Raw genomic sequence first — 22,363 nt, forward strand, 5'->3', positions numbered from 1 at the left:
TTGTTTCCCTTGCTGCCTGGCTTAGCACATGTAATGAGAATTATGTCTTTCACTTCTATGCCAACTTGAATACATTAGATGCAAGAATAACAGAGTCAGCACTATATCAAGACAGACATGCCTGCAGAAAATAATCTAATGTGTCCTTACCCAGGTGGCATTTAACTTCTAAGCACTGTAACTAATGAACCATAAAAAAACTAATGACAGACTATGGTTTTCTTGTAGTCTCATAAAATTTCATAATTTAAACCATTCAGCCCATTTGTTCTTTTACACAGAATTACCCTAAGACTTTCAGATAATCTAGTCAAGTATTTTTTGCCATTTCGAAAATGAATATATAGGAAACAAGGAAATACAACCAGATTTTAGTTATAAGGTTAAAAAAAACTACCACACCAAACAGAATATTATTTTCTGAAGAATAGTTAAGCTCATGAAAAGTAAATCTGAATAATTATATTTGTTTTTTCCTTAGTTTTATAAGTAAATTTTAGACTTTTTTAGTAAAGTGCTAGATGCTAGACTGTACTCTTTTGCATGTATTTTCTAATTGAAGCCTTGTAGTCATTAATGAAATAGACGCTTCATTATCTTTGTTTTAAAGATGAAAATTGAGGCTTAATGAAATTAAGTAACTCACATAGATGAGCTGAAGTCCAAACCTAGGTTTGCTGACTCAATTGACCAGTAGGCTGTATGACCTCCCCGGGAAGTTTGGTCTTCATAAACAATGACTGCATATCTTTACCATTTTTACCATTTTATTTCATTTGTTTTCATTTCTCATTGCCTTTGATTCTAGGTACTTATATTCTCCTTATGTTTACTCAAATGTCCAAAAATCCCGGTTCCTTACAGAAGTTAGTATTGATAAGCAGGAATTTGAACCATTTATTGTGCTCCTGAGCTAAAGCAACTCTTGTTTTGACTAACATTCATTCACTCAGTGGGCTTTTATTGACTACTGTGATAGGCACTGTTAACCAGTGACCCTGGTGGCCACTCCAAGACCCGTCCTCTTTGCTTACCTCTGCTTTAGCATCTGGATATTTTGAATATTCACCTGCCAGACTCCCTTTAGACTAGAAGTGGCTGTATGAAACAGTTTTCTTCAATGAGACGTAAACAGAAGTCACCTGGGGAGTTTGTGGAAATGTCTCTGCTGCCTGATAAAAGCAACACATTCTGCTAATACTACCCTTTTCCTCCTCTTTCTGCCTAGATTATAAACGTAACGCCTAGAAGAGAGGTAGCCATCTCAGAGGTCTGAGAGTCAAAAACCGCAAGGACAAAAGAACAACACACCAAAGACATCCGTGCAGACAGGGAGGAAGAGTCCGGGGTCCCACTCCAACCCCATGACAGCTGACCCTTGGGCTTCTTGTCAAGGGTTAATAAATATTCTTCTAGTTAAAAATTTTCTTGGCTGCACTTTCTGTAATTCAGAACCAGAAAACAATTTTAACTCATGTAAGTGCCGGCTAGGTTTCAGGAACTTTCCTAGGTCCTGTGAATACAGCAAACATTTTCATGGAACTCCCATTCTCATGGAAAAGACATTTAACAACAAATGACTAAAATATTGTAAGGGTCATGAAGAACAATAAAACAGCGTAAGGGGATAGAAGATATGCTCAGGGAAAGTTTCTCTAAGGAAGTGACATTTGACCTAAATAAAATGTGAAACAAAACCATGTTTTGGAGAAAAATCATTGCATGCTGAAGAAGCAGCAGGTACAAAGGCCATGAAACAAGAAAATGCCTGCCATATGTGAGGATCTACAAATGACTGTTTTAACTGAAGTCCAGTGAAAGGAAGAACAGAAAATTGCTACAAAAATTAGCAGTTGGGTTAGTACCCATGAACTTTCATTTAAAAGCCTTTCATTTATCTGGAAGCGTTTAACTTCCTTAAAAAACCACTCATTTGACTTTTGGCAACTTGCTGCCCTGCACTAAAGAGTTTGGGTAGAACATTATTCTATCTGTAACATCATTTATTCATGGCAACTTTGGAACAATTTTTAACACACACGCACCTGTTTTTAAGGACAGTGGTGATACCAAAGAACAGTGGAGTTTCTTCGAAGTTTGACTTTAGACATGCAAAGGATGAATAACAGCACTTTCTAGGACCAAAAAATCGGGTCCTTGGACAGCCGTCTGGCATAGTTTTCACACTTCTTTTCCCAAGATGCTCTCAATGTTAGCCTACAGGACTTTTTTTAAAAAACTGATTAGCACCTAAGAATGGGGGAAAAAATAAACAATTTCTTCACAAAGTGTTCAGAAATGTCGACATCCACCTTTAATGATGAACTATGGGATTCCTTCAAGCCACCATCTGTTAGCGAGCTACATTAGGAGCAGCAATGCAAAGATGCTGGATATTTCCCTCTGTGAGGACACAGCTGGTGGGCAAAACAGAAAAATGATAGATGCTAATCTAACCAATTAATCTGGTTTCCATATCCCTTTGTATAAGAGTTATGGCAATAAGCTAAGGATGATTGCTTTTCACCTTGCATCTTAAGGGAGGAAAAGTGATGGATCTGCAAAAAGTTAGGACAGTTCTAAAACTGGAGTCAGAGGAAAACACTGCACCAAGTTGCGAGACTGGATTCTCTTTTAATACATTTTTGAGCTTCTAATATTAATGTATAGTTGTGTTCATAATAAGGAAAGTCTCCAAGATTCCATCACGAGTCTAAATATTGAATAAGAAGATAAACACAGGCACATCCATAGAAATAAAAATACCAAATTATGTTTTCTTCTACAAGAATTGAAATATTTATGAAAATTCTATTCAATCATAACCTATCTATAAAGAATAGTTTTCTTTATAAAAAAGTTCCAGATAATAAATTTCAAAGGAATGATAGCATTGGAATATCGCCATTTTGGAACTGAAATGAAAACACTAATTCAAGCAATGTTCATCAATGGATGAAACCATTTAGTAACAGGTTGGTGGTGAGCTATTCAACGGGAAGCATCAGGCAGTCAACCACCAGAAACCAGTGATCAATCTCAGTGTTTACAGGTGGAGCAACCAGATGTCATACCTCTAGATGAGATGATAATGTTTAGATACACAAATTCCACTGTGTTACAACTGCTTGCAGTATCAGCAGAGTAACATCCTGTACACGTTTGCAGCCTAAGGGCAGTAAGCTATACCATATAGTTTAGGCATGTAGTAGGCTATGCCATCGAGGTTTGTTTAAATGCACTCTATGATGTTCACACAACAAAACCACCTAACAATGCCTTTCTCAGCATGTATCCATCCATTGTTAAGCAGCACATGACTGTGTATCCTCACATGGCAGAGAGAGCAGACAATGAAACAAACTCCCATGGTCTCCTTGTATAAGGGCACAAATTCCGTCATGAAGGCTTCAGCCTCATGACCTAACAACTTCCCAAAGACCCCACATTTACTACTATCCCATTGGGGGTTAAGTTTCAACATGTGAAACTCGGGAGGACATAGACACGTGCTCCCTAACAATGATAAGATTTTAAGATTAGCAATCTCACTTCTGAGCCTGATAATTAATCCCTGCTCTATGTAGCTTTTTTTTTTTTTTTTATCGTATTGTGAAGCAAGCGAACCTCTCCCTCTCCATCCCAGCCCAGTGCCCCCTTGGTCATTGCAGTATTTCTCCTTAGGAGTTTTGTTTTTCTTCAGTCAGGTGCCCCAACGTGTCAGTCACCTGCTTGAGATACACTTTTATGTTAAATTCTCCATTTAGAATTTCCTAAACTACCAGGTTAATGTAACTCACATGTCAAACCAATTGAAGGCATAGACCAAGGTTTAAAGGTCTCATAAGAACTTTGTATCCCACCCAAATAAAGAGGAGGAAATCTTCCTTTTTGTCTCCTTCAGCCTGCACCATAAGGGGCGAGTGTTTTCAGGCCTCTCTCGGAGTTTACCTTTTCAGATTCAGAGGTTTGTGCTGGGTCTCACCTCTGTCTCTCCGCCTTAATGGCTTCTCTGAACTCCTTGTGTAGGTGTTCAAACCCCAGCTTCCGGGGGCCACCTGGTTCCATAACTCTTCCAGGCTGCCACAGAGCCCACGTCTGTGCTTGTCTGTCTAATGCTCTTATTCCTGTTTGTTCTGGCACCTGACCATTTCCCTTATACTCTTCTAAGTTCATCCATACATATTCTTTACAGTATTTTGTTATATTTTCTCAAGCATTTCTTGGTATTTGTCATGGGAAAATTTCCACCAACTTTCTGGAAGCAGAAATAGCAATACTTAACCTTTCATGAGTTGGTAAGCATGTCCGGTTGCCACACCGCAGGCATGTCTTCATGTGAAAATGAAAACAGTCACCCATGCTGCTTTTAACTCCATGTGCATACGAATTATTTTACTGGTTATAAAGTCAAATTTTCATTTTATGATGCTAATTCACAAATGAGGGAATGTCACAGAATAAGAGCTTAGTTTCTAAGGTACTTTATAAAATGAGGTGATTTTGAGGAAGTGAACAAAATATACTAAAGTAGGAAATGTATAGCTTTAGTTGTTATAGATCAGAAAGGAAGGGACTCAAGTGGACTTAACACCAAAATGGTGCCAAGTGAAGCCAAATGGAACCAGAGTTACTATGTGAATAAATTTTTTCAGTGCAAAGAAAAAAAGTGGAAGAAGTGAGTCATCAACTAGATATGACACCATAGCCACCAACCAAAATCCTTATTAGAGATAGGTTAAGTTCAGATAAATACTACCCTCTATCATGTTAATACTGCTAATTCAAATTTTATTTGCTTTTATGGTTTCATTGATGTTTAATGTATAAATTTGTTATGATTTTATTTCTGTGTTAGAGTTATAAGAATGAAAAAGTATGTCTAAAATTATGTTTATAAATATTTCTGTAACATTATAAAAATATAAGTAAATACTGGAAGGTAGGTATTTTTAAGATTGAGAAACAGAAATGCAAGTACACAGTTATTCTTTCCAGCTTTGTTTGCAGTTGCAATATACTGGAAACAACCTATATGCCCATACATAGAAGGATAATACAACAAACAATGGAACATCCCCATGATGGTGTATTATGCAACTAAAAAAAGATGGGAAAAGGTCCCTATATGCTGACATGGATGATTTCCAGAATATGTTGTTAAGTGAAAAATGAAAAGCTGCAAAAGACTATAATATGCTACTGTCTTATAAGAATGAAGGGGAAATAAGAACATATACATGTACCTGCTCATCTGTGGAAAATAAAACACAGGAAATATGAATCAGAATCTAATGAGATTGGTTACCCACAAGGAGTAAATAAAAATGGTTGAAATGGGTGGAAAAACAGAAATGGGGTGGAATATATGGGGAGAATGACAAAGTTGGACTTTTAGAGTTTTTTTTTACATTTTCAGTGTTTTACATATCCCAATTTATAAATAATTTAAATCAACAAATATGGATGTGGGGTATCCAATATTTAATACAGATACAAACAGATGAACTGAACCACATTAAAAATGAATAACATAACCACTTGGAAGAAGATAAAGAGGAGAAAACTAACCTAGTAACTTTGGAAAACAGCATTTTAACTATATACTTTAAAAACAAGATACGAATATCATTCTCTAATTAGTAAGTTTGTTTACACAGGATATAGATTAGCAATGCAGGAACTATCAATACTTCTAAGTATTCCAGGATTAAGCAAATCCATAAATATATTATGAATAATGAAGGCCATATTCCTACTGTCAAAGAATAAAGCTACAAATAAGGAAAGAAGGGAAAGATAGAATGAATCAAATGATGTTGGATTGGAATTGCCCAGATTTTCATTTCTCAGTACTATTTCTCAGCAAAAAGAACCTGGGGTCCTTGGAGAAATTACTGGTTCCAGGTCTGGCTGGGTTAGTGAAGGCATGAGACTGGCCTACAACATCTTGTAGTTCCAGAAAGTAAGGAGCTACACACACACACACAATTTTGTAACCATTTTTTGAGAGATATTTTGAGACTATGTAAATATTTTTTTCTCATCACACTTTTGCCCAAAAATTTTAGTACTGATTGATTCTTTTTTTAATGTTTGTTTGTTTGTTGTTTGTTTGTTTGTTTGTTTGTTTTGAGAGAGAGGGGAAGGGAGGGAGAAAGAGAGAAAGAGAAACATCAATGTGTGGTTGCCTCTCTCATGCCCCCAACTGTAGACCTATCCTGCAACCCAGGCTTGTGCCCTGAAAGGAAATCAAATCAGAAACCCTTTGGTTCACAGGCTGACACTCAATCCAATGAGCCACACCAGCCAGGGCAATATCAGTTGATTCTTACCTAAAAAAATTTCCTGTGGTATTTTACAAATGGTGATTTTCCATTTTCATCATCTTTGTACCTGTATTAACTGGAATCCTACTTTAAAGAAGAGCTTAATCTTGTACTCTATGTATCCATTCATTAATTTATGTCAGTCTGATTTTTATTTCATACTATAGATTAAAATACATTACAATCTTTATTTATGTTGTTGTTCAAGTTTGTGCATTGCCCCATAGGAGTTAGTTTCTAAGCCTTGACAAGTTCTCCTTGTGTGTGTATGGTTCTGCACTTTATGGAACTACCAGGTGTTCCAGGCCAGTGTTGTGTCTACACTAACCCAGAGCTCAGGCATAATGGGACAAATTGTCATTGTGTGCCTCCTGCTGCTGTGTACTGAGAACACAGAAACATTTCCATAACACTCTAGCCAAAAATACATTACTAAATTTAACCATGACAAAGCATCAGAGCAATTCAAATTAAGTGACAATATGAAAAAACTAGCCAGTCCTTCGAAGGTGTCAAGATCATCATGGGCAATACCATTATCTAATTAATAAAACTTTAATAAGGTTCTTAAGTTACATATTAATATTAATGTTAATTTCTTGATTTTTATAATTATAGTGTGGGATACAATGCTAATTTTGGAGACTAAAAAGATACAGGAATTCTGCATGCTATTTTTGCAACTTTTGTAAAGTATAAAATTATTTAAATTATTTTAAAATAAAAAATTTTTTAAAGATTTTATTTATTTATTTTTAGAGAAGGAAGGGAGGGAGAAAGAGAGAGAGAGAGAGAAACATCAATGTGCGGTTGCTGGGGGCCATGGCCTGCAACCCAGGTATGTGGCCTGACTGGGAATCGAACCTGTGACACTTTGGTTCCCAGCCCATGCCCAATCCACTGAGCTACACCAGGCAGGGCTTAAAATAAAAATTTTAATTAATAAAAAGAATGTAAACATTCTTCAATGTTTGAGAAACATGACCAATCAGGGACAACTGGCCATGGTACAAATAAGAATGTGCAAAACACTAAGGTGAGAAAAGAAATGTTTTCATATTAATCAAAATGTAAAATACAATAGAAACAGACTCAGAGAGAGCAGGCTGACAGCTCTGGGGAGGGTTGGCGGGTAGAGGGATGGAGTAAAAAAAGGAAAATAACTCATGGGCAGGACAACAGTGTGGTAATTGTGGGGGGACAGGGAGTGGGTGGAGGTGAAAGAAGGCATAGAGGATAAATGGGATTGAAAATAAATATTATTTAAATAATAAAACTAAAAAATGTAAAATACAACAATTTAAAAAATACTGAACTACTATACCAGTTGAATCATTGGCTTTAACCTCTAGGTGTGTCCCTTAACCTCCCCAATCACTCAGCTCCTCCCACAGCCCCCCCCCCCACCTCCCCATGAAAGGAGACTGACAGGTTAACGCTTTGGGCACATGTTCTGATTGGTCAGTGTCCCTGCCACATCAGTTGTCAAGCATTTTGACCAGCATCACTGATAAATGTACTTGTACTTTGAGACAGCTATCCAAGCACTACTAATAATAGTAACACCTAACAGTTATTGAGTTTTATCTATGTGTCAGGCTACATCGCAGTGATTTACATTAATTATTTCATTGGATCTTTCAACAAATAAATGAGTTTAATACTATCATTAGCTAAAAATAAAGAAACTATACTGTAAAATTCTGCCACAATGTAGTAACTGTCATAAAAAAAATCGATCATATAAAATATGGGTCACATTATGGTGAGGTTAAGGAAATGTGTAAACCTGTAGAGCTAACCATCTAAGAGTTCTGCTAGCTTAATTGTGCAAGCTAAAATCTTCTAGTCTCAGAGTGCTTTGACAGCACCTGGTAGGTAGCTATAAATGTAAACTTAAATATTAATAAGGATAATTCTGTCTGTCTGGGATTTCCAGAACAGTGACAGGGATTCCAGGAACCTCTTAGACCATGCCCAGTCTGAGAAGAAAACTGGGACATCCCCCTCAATTTCCTAGTCATATTCCCTACCTAGCTCCACACTCCTCCCACTTGCAGAAGAACAAGGCCCAGCCACCAATAATACGGATTATTGTGAAGTAGGCTATTATGAGATTATACATTATTGACAGAATTCAAGAAACTTGAGACTACCAAATTTAGTGACATGCTTAATAGTACTACTCGTTGGACATGTAATCACAAAGTGCCTGTAACATTCCTTCCATTATTTCTCTAAATTATTTTGTCTCTTTGATTAGTTTTTAAGATGTTTATGCATTTCTATCTACAAGATTGTAATGAACTTGAAACAAGAACTATGTTGTTGTGCCCCGCATCTCTCTCACTGCCTTGCACAAAGCCAGGTATTCAGAAAATATTTAAATTGACTGAAATGAATAATAAAGTTAAGAATATCACATTGCTTCCAGACATGGAGAGTTAAGAAATGAGAAAATGGTGAGGAAGTAAAAAGCCAAACAATAGACTTGGAGGTCCTGGTAACGATTTTGTTCACAATCCTATGAAAGATAGGAAGCCATTAAATGTTACATTGTCAAAGTGGAATTACTTTTAGATTGTCCTTTGTTAACCATCTATCTCCTTTTAACTTTCTCAGTTTTTGTAAAAGGTATCCTCATTGATTTAGCCTAAATGAGAAAGAGTTGAAGATTTAGTTCCCTTATTATTAGTTTAGATTTTTTGATCGATGAGACTGTAAGACCAAATGCAACAGAATTTAAAAATAATCTCCCTAAGCTCCTGTCAAGCCTTTTATACCTCTTCAATCCAATCCTACTCTATTGCAATCCTCACTTGATGAACCATCACATTTCTGATGGTTCTGAGTGATGGCTGTTATATGTTTTAGCTGTAATTTTGATGTTGTTGTACAAAGAGGTCAGCCTTCTTTACCCACACATGGACTTACTCAGACTCACTCTCTCTGAGCTCCAGCACCAAGGTAGCAACTTGAAAGGCACCAGTGGCATCAAGGAGAAACTGAAGTGTCTGGCATCCCGGTGGGGGCTGGGGAACATCTTTCTCCCAGACAGAAAGGCAGGCAGATGCCATTGTCCCTTTTCTGAGCCCTCCCCACAGAGAGCCACAGAACCAGCAGGCAGGTGCCATATCTGAGACTCCATCAACCTGGCTAACACTGTTTGCATCACCATAGACTCTATCCCACCCAACTTATAGGCCCACCCAGGCTGCTTTTCCATATGAATGGCTGGTCTTGGCTCATGCTTCACAACTTCCTAAATCCTCTCAAACAAGCAATAGCCAGCCTCAGTGAGTCCCCAGCCCCTGTAGCTCTTGCTAAGTGGCCTCAGGCCTGGCAGAAGCAGCCAGTCTAGATTCACAGTTTGGCTTTGCCTGGGAATCTCCAAGCCCAGGAATAGTAGTAGCCATGTCAGACTGCTTTACAGCTCAGGCAGTGTACCCCGGGCAAAACACAGGTCGGGGCTGACCTTGACCTGTACTACCCAAGAAACCCCAGAGCCCACACACCCTGGGAAGCTGCAGACCACATTGGAGCACCACCATCCTGCACAGCTGATCCTCCACAGCTGATCCTCCACTGACCACCCATCCTGCACAGCTGGGTGGTCAGTGGTCATAGCCAGTCCTTGCAGCTAACTGGCCTGGGTAAATCTCTCCCATTGATATGCCAACAGGAATCAAGGCTCTACTACAAGAAGAGAGAGTACTCAGCCCACACCAAGGGCACACCTCGAGTACCTAGATGTAGTTTTATATAGAGAGAGATAGAGATAGAGATAGAGAGATAGAGATGATATAGTTATTTCTGGTTTTATAGTACCTAAATTGTCCTGTTTTATTTTGAGAAATAACATATTAAAAATGTGAGTTTAGAAACAGCAAAAGATTATTCAGAAGTATTAGAGCCTTTATTAAAAATTTCTTGAGAAAAAGCTTCAAAGCAAAACTTGTTACTAAATACATATTCACCAATATAAAACAAGTATTTGTGGTGACTAAGATTTTTAATGAGGTAACATTGGTTTATAACATTTTATAAGTGCCAGGTATACAACACTATAATTTCGCTATAGGATACTCACTGTCAAAAGTTTAGCTTCCATCAGTCATCACATATTTGGCTCCCTTTACCCATTTGCCCCCACCTCTTACACTTTACCCCTCCACTGACCACCAGTCTAGCCATTGTCAGTATCTATGGGCTTGTTTTTATTGTTTTCTTTTATCATTGTTCCTTCCTTTCTTTATTTTTGTTTTATATTCCACATACAAGAGAAATCATACAATTTTTTAATCTGACTTATTTCACTAAGCATAATACCCTCAAGGTCCATCCATTTTATCCCAAGTGGCAGTATTTCATTTTTTATCATGGAGTAGCATTCCATTGTATACATATGAAAACACTATTCTAAAAGATATATGGCCTTGGCTGGTGTAGTTCAGTTGGTTGGAGCATCATCCCGTAACCAAAAGGTTGTGGGTGTGGATCCCAGTGAGGGCACATAGCTAGGCTGTGATTCGATCCGCAGTCAGGCACCTATGGGAAGGCAACCAATTGATACTTCTCTCTCATCGATACTTCTGTCTCCCTTCCTCTATCTAAAAGCAATGAAAAAAAAAAAATGTCCTTAGGTGAGGATATAAATAAATAAATAAGTAGTTGATATATGTATCCCTAATCATTTTCAATAGGGGAAATAATTGAAAAATCTCAACCACCCAAAGTATTTCACAAATGTTAGTAAACTGGAGTGAAAATAATGTTAACAAAGGTGGGTGATGTTGCTAACTTGTTCACTTTGTTCACACTTGTGAGAAGTGGCAGACAGAAAAGCAGAATGGAATAGTTGACAGTTTTATGGCAAAAGAAGTCAACCTAAATAAATGTTAGGCTGAAACAATAACAAAATTTATCAAGAACTTCTCATTTACAGTGATGACTTCTCAAACTGCGGGACTTTCTTCAGGGCCTAGTAGTCATACTGTGTCCCAAGAAAGTGTTATTTTTCAAGTACGCCTATCCCTTGCTTAATGATTTTCATTAGTACTTGAAAACCATGCTGTTAAGTAAAGGGCCTTTGAATTTTAAAAAAAGTATTTCCATTGAATTTAATGGGAAAATTGTGATGCTTTATCTCGACAAGACACTCAAACAATTATCACAGCTAGAAAAACAAATCAGTTTAATGAAAATGTGTTTATATTAGTAATAAGCAGCAATTTGAAAGTAAATAAATACAGCTTATACACAACACACCATGTTATTGTTCTTACCCTTTTTTCTTATTTCTGGAACAACTTCATCACCTATCTTTCAGAATTTGGGGCTCATGATTATTTTAAACTCCAACTACACTTAAAAATATCACAGAAAAACACCTTTGGTGCAAAATATAGTCCAAGTATGGGGAGGGCATAACAGACCAAAGCTTCATAGGAGATACATTTCCAATACATAGGAGGTACACACTCCCTCAGAGTATACACATGTTAGAATTCAGAACATGCTACCCTATAATACGGTGTCTTGACATGTTGAATATTTTAAACTGAAGGAACTTGAGAAACAGTAGGTACAAGAAAAACTCTCTGGCTTCCCTTTCTCCCCTGAAGCAGGTCATGGAACCATCATAAGAGAGGTGCCCTCGCTATACCCACAGGAAAGAAGGAAAGATCATCCTGACCTCCAAAGATGGAAGGAAGGGCTGAATCTGAATGAACAGGTCTTGCTCAGTTTCCCCTGGTTTACTAGCCTTAGTTCATTCTTTTTGTCCTATCACATTTTTACATAACCTCCTACTTTTATCTAACCTAGTATAAAAGACTCAGATTTAACCTTTTATTTTGATCATTTCCTTATGAAAGTCCCCATGTCAAATAGGCCTCATATTAAATACACAGCTATGTTTTTCTCTTGTTAATTTGTCTTTTGTCAATCTAATTCATAGGGACCCAGCCAGAGAACCTAAGGGGAAAGAAGAAAAAGACATTTTTTCCTTCCCTGCACACATAAAGTGAAGTATTTGGATTCATCCATACATGGCAGACAATTTAAATGTGTTCCACATGATAGCCTCTGACTAAAAATTGTTATGTCAAGTAAATTGTTGACTGTATCTTTTCCCAAGACCATAATATTAAAATGTCACTGTTTACAATGTGTTTATTTAGTGTATCTTTTGGTAAACAAGTTGTTTTAAGGAAAAATAAAAAAAGGAAGAAACAGTGATCACTTTTCAAGAGGCATGGTAAATAAGTTGTTCACTGAATATTTATTATGGGGTTAATTCAGAATACAGTTACAAATGGAAAACACATTATTCATTTAATAAGAATTTTTAAATTTTTACTTAAAGCAAGTTGGACTGCTCATGTAATCTAAGCCTCAGGATTTTTTATCTGCCTAATTCATCTTTCCTCGAGATTTTTCTGGAGGAAATGCCACAGGCTTAACCTCTTTAAACTCTACTATGGCTTTCTTGCAGGAAAGCTGCAAAAAAAATTGTATCATTTTGCTACCATTTAGATCTCATTTCCTTTGTTTAAATTGTATTGATTATGCTACTACAGTTGTCCTAATTTTTCCCACTTTGCTCCTCTCCACCAAGCAACCACCACTCCCTCAGGCAATCCCCATCCATTCTTCACGTCCATGGGTCACGTGTATATGTTCTTTGTCCTATTCCCTATGCTGTACTTTACATCCCAACAGCTACTCTGTAGCTACCTGTTTGTACTTCTTAATCCCCTCAGCTCTTAACCCATTCCCTTCAACCCCCCTCCATCTTGCAACCATCAAAACACTCTCTGCATCCATGATTCTGTCTCTGTTCCTCATGTTCTCTTAATTTGATTTTTAGATTCAATATTGATAAATTCTGTATTTATTGCAACTTTATTGTTCATAGTTTTTTTCTTAAATAACTATGCCAGAGTCTGGGACAACTATACTATACTATACTCATTATACTATACTCATTTATTTGTTCATTCTTTGTTTCTTCTTGTTGATCTGAATTGTTGTTTTTTGCTTTCTTATGTTCCAAATCATTGATTTGATTCTTGGCTTCATCCACTCCACTGTTGTTTCCCTGAAAATTATTCTTTTCAATTAGTGTGTCCTTCATTTCTGACTGGATCATTTTTATGTTGTTGAAGTCCTTACTAAATTCCTTCAGCATTCTTATAACCTATGTTTTAAATTCTGCATCTGATAGATTGCTTATCTCCATTTTGTTTTGTTCTTTTTCTGGAATTTTAATCTGTTCTTTCATTTGAGCCATGTTTCTTTGTCTCCTCATTTTGGAAGCCTCCCTGTGTTTGTGTCTATGTATTAAATAGAGCTACTTTGGTAGCTACCATGTCTTGGTAGTATGGCATAATGTAGCAGATGTCCTGTAGGGTCCAGTGGCACACAGCCTCCCTTATCACCCAAGCTAGGTATTCGAGGTGCACTTTTTTTGTTGGGCTTACACCCTCCTCTTGTAGTTGAGCCATGATTGCTATTGGTAGATCAATGGGAAGGGAGGGGGGATTTACCCAGGTCAGTCAGCTGCAAGGACTGGCTATGACCACTGACAACAACCCTCTGCCCCTCTGTGGAGGATCAGCTGTGCAGAGGCAGTGTGGCGATGTTCTGACCAGATGTTGCTTGTTTGGGATGATTTAGAAAGTTGTAAATCATGAGCCAAGACCAGCCATTCATATGAAAAAGGAGCTTGGGAGGGCAAATTGGATGGGCTGAGTATCTGGCGACCTCCAAGGCAAGTCAAACAGTGTTAGCCACGATGATAGAGTCTCAGATTGTCACCAGCTTGCCAGCTCTGTGAGGGGAGGGTTCAGAAAAGGGACAATGGCCTGTATTCACCTTTATGCCAGACATTTCAGATTCTTCCTGTATGCTACTGGTGCCTTTCAAGCTGCCGCCCACTGCTTGAACTCAGAGGGAGTGAGTCTGAGTAGGTGAGTCCATGTGTGAGCTCTTTAAGAGGAATGGCTTGGGGCTCCAGACATTGCTTTCACAGACTCAATCCCTGCTGGGTTTTGCAGCCAGAAGTTGAAGGGACTTATCCTCCTGACACTGGAACCTTAGGCCAGGGGGTCTGGTATGGGGCTAGGACCCTTCACTCCTGAGGTATCCCTCCTGAATTTTTACCCACCACATTTTGATATAGGACCAGCCCATTCTGCATTTGCACCCCTCCTACCAGCCTGAATGGATATGGTTTCTTTTCTTTAATTTCTTTAATTCCATAGTTGTCAGACTCCCATTCAACCCAATTTCTGACAGTTCTGATGGTTGTCCTATATTTTAGTTGTAATTTTGATGTGGTTCTGGGAGGAGTTGAGCTGTGTCTGCGTACACTGTCATCTTAACCAGAAGTCTCATTTCTTTTTTTTAAGATTTCATTTATTTATTTTTAGAGAGAGGATAAGAGAGGAAGAAAGAGAGGGAGACAAATATTGATCAGTTTCCTCTCACATCCCCCTGAGACACAACCCAGACATGTGCCCTGACCAGGAATCAAAACAGACCACCTTTTGCTTTGTGGGACAATGCCCAGCTGAACCACACTGATCAGGACTAGCTCTCATTTCTTGGAACAGCATGATAGTAATTAGCACTATCAATCACACAATCCCTAGATCAATAGCATATACTGAAAAACTATTAATACTTTTAGATATTTGCTAAAACAATTGTCCTATTCATCTAGAGATCTTTTTTACTGAGGTCAGGAATGACAATAGGACGTAATGGACACCTGCCTGGACAACCAGGATCAGACAACTGAACCCTGGCATGACAGATCTATAGCTGATTTCTCTTTCCTACAAACACTACATTAATATCAGTTTCAGTCTCTTCATGTCTATGTCAAACAGTTCCTGCTCCTTTGTGTTTTATACAAGCAGTTAATAATTTACCATTTTCTTTATCTTTCTAAAGTATATGACAATTCAAAGGAAATATTGCTCTGTTAGCTGAGCCTATATGACTGTAAATTTTATTTACATATAAAAAAAGCAATATAGCCACCTGAACTCAAAGCTGAGGAGCTGTGCTATATCTACCTACAATTCAAGTCTTTTAGGAACAATTTAAGACAGTGTTATCTAATAGAACTTTGTGCAATAATGGATGTGTTCAATATCTGTATTATCCAATAGGAGAGCCACTGGAAAATTTCTATTAATTTAAATTAAATGGCTGCATGTACCCATTAGGCAAAGGAGAGAAGCAAAATGTGAATAACCAGGAGATCCTGGCAAAGGAGCCCGTGTAATAGAGCAAAGAATTGTTATGCATTGCAAGCAGATGCCTCAGAGTAATGGATGTCAGACACAGGGTCAGAGCTGGCAAGCCCTCATCCTCAAGAGAGCAAGAGCTATAATTCAGATTGTTCAAATAGCTAAGACTGACTATTGTAGAGGAGGGAAAAAACTTCTCCTCTATCCTTTAAGGTTCAGTAGCTGTGGCCTGTGAATTAAAGTGACAAAACACACATTGCTCCACCAATCAGAACAAAACATTTCTGGCCTTGGCCAGGTGGCTCAGTTGGTTGAAGCAACATCCTGCACACACAAAAGATTGTGGGTTCAATTCCTATTTGCACATACCTGGGGCACATACCTAGGCTGCAGTTCAGTCCCCAGTTGGGATGTATATGGGAGGCAACTGTTAATGCTGCTCTCTCACATCAATGTATCTCTTTCATCTCTCTCTCTCTCCCTCTCTCTCTAAAATCAATAAAACTGTATCCTCGGGTGAGAATTGAAAAATTTTTCTGAACAGAGATCTAAATTTTGTTGCATTTGTCTTTAATGGGAGTTATAACCCAGTATTGTTGTTTGTTGCTTTGCCCATGTAGTTATTCTTTTCCTAAAGAGATTTTAAATTCTTAGAGAGACCATAAATTACACCAAAAAAAATAGCAGCAACAAAAACAACAAAAAACAACGGACAACAAAATAAAACAAAAATACTATCAACCAAAACTACCCTTCAAGACACTTCCAGAATGTATTTCAAACTTTCAGATATTTACTGAATGAATACTTGAATGGCTGTCTTAAAATATTAGAAATCACTCTCAAATTTAAAGGAGCAATGACTAAACCCAAACCGAGCCATTTTATTTCTTTAGAGAATTTCTTGTCAGCCAAACCTTTTATTGGTGTAGAAAGGTGGACATTAGATCACAAGGTAAAGGTGATCTAATGGTGATCTTACTTCCCCAAGTTTGATGCTGTATTTCGGTTTGGGGCCTCCTACAAATTTAATGGTGGCAGCAGGACTGACATTCAAGATTGGCTGGGCTTTTTTTTTTTTCTTTTGCTGGTTTGCTTCAGACCTCCTTTTATTATCTTTGGTTTCCTAGCAACAAATAATGTTGAGCTAAGGCCAAATGATGCCATCTAGGCTCTTCTCTGTGCTATGATTTCTTTAATTCATTAACCATGTTTCTTTGATATTCACATAAAGATCTATATTAGTGTGAAAAATAAAAGAGTGATTTGGCTAATGAAAAAATAATAAAAATAAAGTGACAAATGACAGATTAGCAAGAGAAAAACATACATTTTATTTGATTTTAATATTTTAAATTTTTATGGCCATAGGGATCTTCATAGGGAAATGAAAACCCATCAAGGCAATTAGACCTGAGAGCTTATACACCATTTTAACAACAGTCAATAAATTTGTAGAGAATTGACAGAAAAAGGAAAAGAGATTCCGGCTTCTAGCATGGCAAATTATGCAAAGGAAAATATTTGGGGGAAACTAATGGAAGACAAAGGTTGTTTTAGTAAGGGTTATTTGCACAGATCCGTCTCAGTGCTTTCTGTCTCCAGTGATAATGGTTGTTTTCCTCCTCCTACTACAGGAAAGGGAAGGGGGAAGGTCTTCACAAATGAAAATTTATATCTTGCTTTAAGAAGAAAGGGGGTGGGCAGAAACCTCTCCTTATTTGCTACTACTTAATTGCCTTCTGCTCAAAACAATCCCTGTGCCAAATTGGCTTACTTGGGGATAGAGTATTCTGATCCCTCATGCCATTATTCACTGTCACTCCTGGCTTTTGCATAGGCAGAAGTCATTTGTTTCTTATGATTATTTTCTTTTGAATTTCTTCCTTGTTTAAAACAGTTTGTACAGAAATATAATGGGGCAAAAATATAAAGTTTTGTCCTCTGAAAGTCATCGTCCCATCTCCACCAATTTTGAGATGTTGCATTCACCATCTCTAACTTTGGACTCCAAATTCAGACCCTATGAATCTTTATATGAGGGAGATATTTCTATGTCATCATTAAAACAGACTGAAATACATAATACTATATTCATAGTTCACAAATATTTATTCAGAATCTACTACATACTTGATACAGTGCTAAATGTTGATAATACACTGGTGAACAAAGTCAACAGTTTCTGTGCCAGTGAGCTTACAGTTTGGTGCATAAAAATGCATCTAAAAAGTAAACAAATTAGAAAAATAAAAATAAATAAAAGTAAACAAATTAATAAATATAAAATTGTGAAGTGAAATGAGAAATCTGAAGAAAAAAAACTGAGTGGCACATGATAGAATAGCAGTGAGAAGTACTTTAGCCCCGGGAGTCAAGCAAAGTCTCTCTGGAGAGGTGAGATACAAAGTATGCAAAGGAGCTAAGGAGTTAAGCATTAGAGAGAAAGATGAATGACTGTGCAAAGGTCCATTTAAGGCAACAAGAGGACAGAGGTACACAAGAGGAGACCAAAGAGGAAGGCAGGAATAAGTTTATTCAGAGTCCTGTAGTTCTGAGTAGGACTTGGGATTTTATTCTAAGTGTAGTAAAAAGCTTGGAAGGGTTTTGAAAGGGAAGTAACATGTTCCAATTTATATTCTAAAATAGTAGTTCTGAGATATCTCTCCACACCTACCAAAATGCTATGGTTAATAAATCAACAAACAACAAGTGCTGACGAGGATGTGGAGAAAAGGGAACCTTAGTGCACTGCTGGTGGGCATGCAGGCTGGTGTAGCCACTGTGGAAAGCAGTATGATATTTTCTCAAAAAATTAACAATAGACCTACCTTTTGGCCCAGTGATTCCACTGCTAGGATTATACCCTAAGAATCCTGAAACACCATTTCAAAAGAAGTTATGCATCCTTATAGTCAGAGAAGCACTATTTACAATAGTCAACTGCTGGAAACAGCCTAAGTGCCCATCAGTAAATGAGTGAATTAAAAAAACTATGGTACATTTACTCAGTGGAACACTACATGGCAGAAAAATGAAGGAGCTCCTACCCTTTGAGAAGCATGGATGGAACTGGAGACTATTATGCTAGATGAAATAAGCCTGTTGATTAAAGACAAATACCATACAATCTCACTTATAAGAGAAATCTAATGAACAAAAATAACTAATGAGCAAAAGAGAACCAGAGGCATAGAAATCATACAACAGACTGACTGGTAAGATGGGAGGAGGGAAGTGGGGACTGATTGAAAGGGGGTGGGGGGTTCTGCCAAAAAGCATAAATGAAGGAGCCATGGACAAGGACAATGGTGTGGGGACTGACCATGGAAATGGGGGGTGAGCTGGGCAGTAGAGTCAAGGAAGAAAAATTGGAACAACTGTAACAGCAAAAACAATAATAAAAAATAAAATAGTTCTGGCTGCTGTACAATAAAGAACAAAAGCAGAGAAAAAAGGAGTGGTTGCTGAGAGAACATTCGGGAGATCATAAAGTACCCTTTGTAAGGGGCTAATGAGTGCACGAAGTGGTTCCTGCAACAATATATAAGTAATATGTGTTGCATAAGAACCACCCCTTGGAACATAGTACTGGATTAATAGGTATAAGAAGGTTGGTGCTAAAATTTGATCACATTGTCTGAGTCCTCAGACTAATGCCTGAAATTCACTAAACAAAAAAGTATAATATTGTGGTTGTTCAGGAGTAAATGGAGAGAACACAGAATAGGAGAAGAAAGAACAATCAAAGAAACGAAATGACAGCACCTGGTAACAGAAGGACTACAGGAGATATGAAGAAACATGAAATGTAACTCTCAGTAGGTATCCTGACCCAGACCCAAACCACACAGCTGCTGACCAGCATTTGTCCATTTGGACCTCCGTGCTGTACTTTCTCATCTGTAATATGGACAACAACTAGGGTTTCCAGCTCATGGTGTGGTGTGAAGATTAAATGGCTAATAAATAGGAACACTTGGAATAGTGTCTCAAAAACTGGGTGACTCAGAACACATACAAACCTTGTGAAAATAAATTTAAGTAAAATGTCAGGTATTCCCCCCACACTTTCTGTTGACTTTAAATAATAGCAACTCCATATGGCAATCTAGGAAAATTAAAGTTAATATTTATAAGGTCTTTTCAATATAACTGTTGTTGACATATGATTTAGCTACCCCATCTTATTAACTTTTTTACTAGTTATTATATATGTAGACTCAGTTGCCTCCTTTAGAAATCTTATTTATTCATTTTTGGCCCCCCCACTGAGTTTAATAAGGTATTGACTGTTAATAATGTAATAATTCTCAATAAAATAGTATCAGTAGTTTGAAATTTATTTTCTAAGTTAATAATATATTTAAATTTCTAGCTAGAGCACCTTTGCTAGGCTAGGATCAACTTAGAAAATCATCACCTTTGAGACAATAAGTAAAGGTCTGGAAACAGACAAAAGGAAAAGGCATCCTTTGCAAAAGGCAAAGTAAAAAAGGCATTTTTTACTTTGAAATGTCTTTGGAAAGTCAAAAGAGGAAGTATTTTTATTTGTAGGATTATTCATACTGCTCTTCCAGTGATTACAATACAGTAGAAAGTATTTCATTACATTTCAATAACTAAACTATAAATCAAATAGCTATATGGAGCCATAAGTATTTGTAATATATAATAAATTACTCAGTCACAGTGCTGGTAAAAATAAGCATTAACATTTTTATTCAGTTCCTTGTAAAATGGTTAAACGGTGAGTATAGTTATCAAAGCACAAAGGGATTCAAGATTGAAATCTCTTTGTTACAAAATCCTATATCCTATTCTGAACTCAAGTTTGCTCTTATGGAGATTGTAAAGCCCTATCATTTTTAACTCACTCTCTTTTTTTTTACACAAATGCCAATAATATCTCTCAACTTTCTTTTAATAATTGCTTAAATTATTTAAATGCATGCTGACTTCTTACTGGGTACTAAAACAGTGTACCAGCACTAATGATAAAATTAAATGACTCGTTTATGATAAAACCAACAACCCTTATGTGTTATGAATTGCAGCAAATAACTCCACCGCCATTTATTGATTTTTTCTTTGTTCAGATATTCACATTCCAAGCTAGTAAGTGAATGGGTAACTATTTTCAATATACTTCAGATTTCATTTAAATATCCCTCATCAAAGACAATACTAGCTATACCAAGCAGTGAGTTTAGCCTTTCTGGAGTTTTACATTTAAAAGAACTCCAGAAAAAATTACATTTTATTGATTATGCTATTAGAGTCATCCCACTTTTCCCCCCTTTACCTCCTTTTATTCAGAAACTCCTACTACCCCAGGCAATCACTTCACCATTGTTCATGTCCACAGGTCATGCATAATAAGTTCTTGGGCTCTTTCATATACTGTATTTTACATCCCCATGGCTATTCTGAAACTACCTATTTGTACTTCTTAATCCCCTCACATCTTCACCCATTTCCCCACACCTACCTTCCATCTAGCAACCATCAAAACACTTCTGTATCCATGATGCTGTCTTTGTTCTTCTTGTTTGCTTAGGGGTTTGGGGTTTTTTGGTTTTTTTTTTTTTGGTAGATTCAGTTGTTGATAAATTATATATTTCTTGCAATTTTATTGTTCATAGTTTTGATCTTCATTTTCTAATAACCTCTTTAACAATTCATGTAATGATTCAGTGATGATGAACTTTAGTTTTTTCTTGTCTGGGAAGCTCTTTATCTGCCCTTCAATTCTAAAGGATGATAGATTTGCTGGGTAGAGAAATCTTGGCTGTAGTCCCCTGCTTTTCATGACTTTGATATTTCTTGCCAATCTTTTCTAGCCTGCAAAGTTTCTTTGGAGAAATCAACTGACAACCTTATGGGTATTCCCCTGTAGGTAACTAACTCCTTTCTTTCTTGCTACTTTTAAGACTCTCTCTTTTTATTTAAACTTTGGTATTTTAATTATGATGTGTCTTGGAATGGGCCTTTTTGCATCCACCTTGTCTAGGACTCTGTGCCTCCTGGACTTATATATCTATTTCCTTCACCAAATTAGGGAAGTTTTCTTTAATTATTTTTTCAAATAGATGTCCAGTTTCTTGATCTTTGTCTTCTCTTTCAGGTACCCCTATGATACATTGTTGGAACATTTAAAGTTTTCCCCAAATCTGCCTATGCAATCCTCATTTTAGGGGATTCTTTTTTCTTCTTGTTATTCTGATTGGTTGTTTTTACTTCCTCATGTTCCAAATCATTGATTTGATTCTTGGCTTCATCCACTCTACTGTTGTTTCCCTGTAAATTGTTCTTTTTAAAAAATTATTCTATCCTTCCTTTCTGACTGGATCTTTTTTATGCTTTTGAGGTCCTCACTAAATTCCTTAAGCATCCTTATAACCAGTGTTTTAAACTCTGCATATGATAGCTGATTATTTCCATTTCGTTTAGCTCTTTTTCTGGAGTTTTGATCTGTTCTTTCATTTGGGCCATGTTTCTTTATCTCCTTGTTTTGGCAGCCTCCCTGTATTTCTTTATATGTTTGTTTATAGAGCTGCTCCGACTCCCTTTCTTGGTAGCATGGCCTAAGGTAGTATGTGCCATGGAGGGTCCAGTGGCACATCTTTAATTATCACCCAAGCAGCATACTCAAGGTGTGTCCTTTGTGTGGACCAAGTACACTCTCCTCTTATAGTTGAACCTTGGTTGCTGTTGGCAAATCAATGGGAGAGATTTACCTAGGTCAGTCAGCTGCAAGGACAGGCTACA

Source organism: Phyllostomus discolor, chromosome 4 (genome assembly GCF_004126475.2).
Source record: "Phyllostomus discolor isolate MPI-MPIP mPhyDis1 chromosome 4, mPhyDis1.pri.v3, whole genome shotgun sequence".
Classification (NCBI taxonomy): Eukaryota; Metazoa; Chordata; class Mammalia; order Chiroptera; family Phyllostomidae; genus Phyllostomus; species Phyllostomus discolor.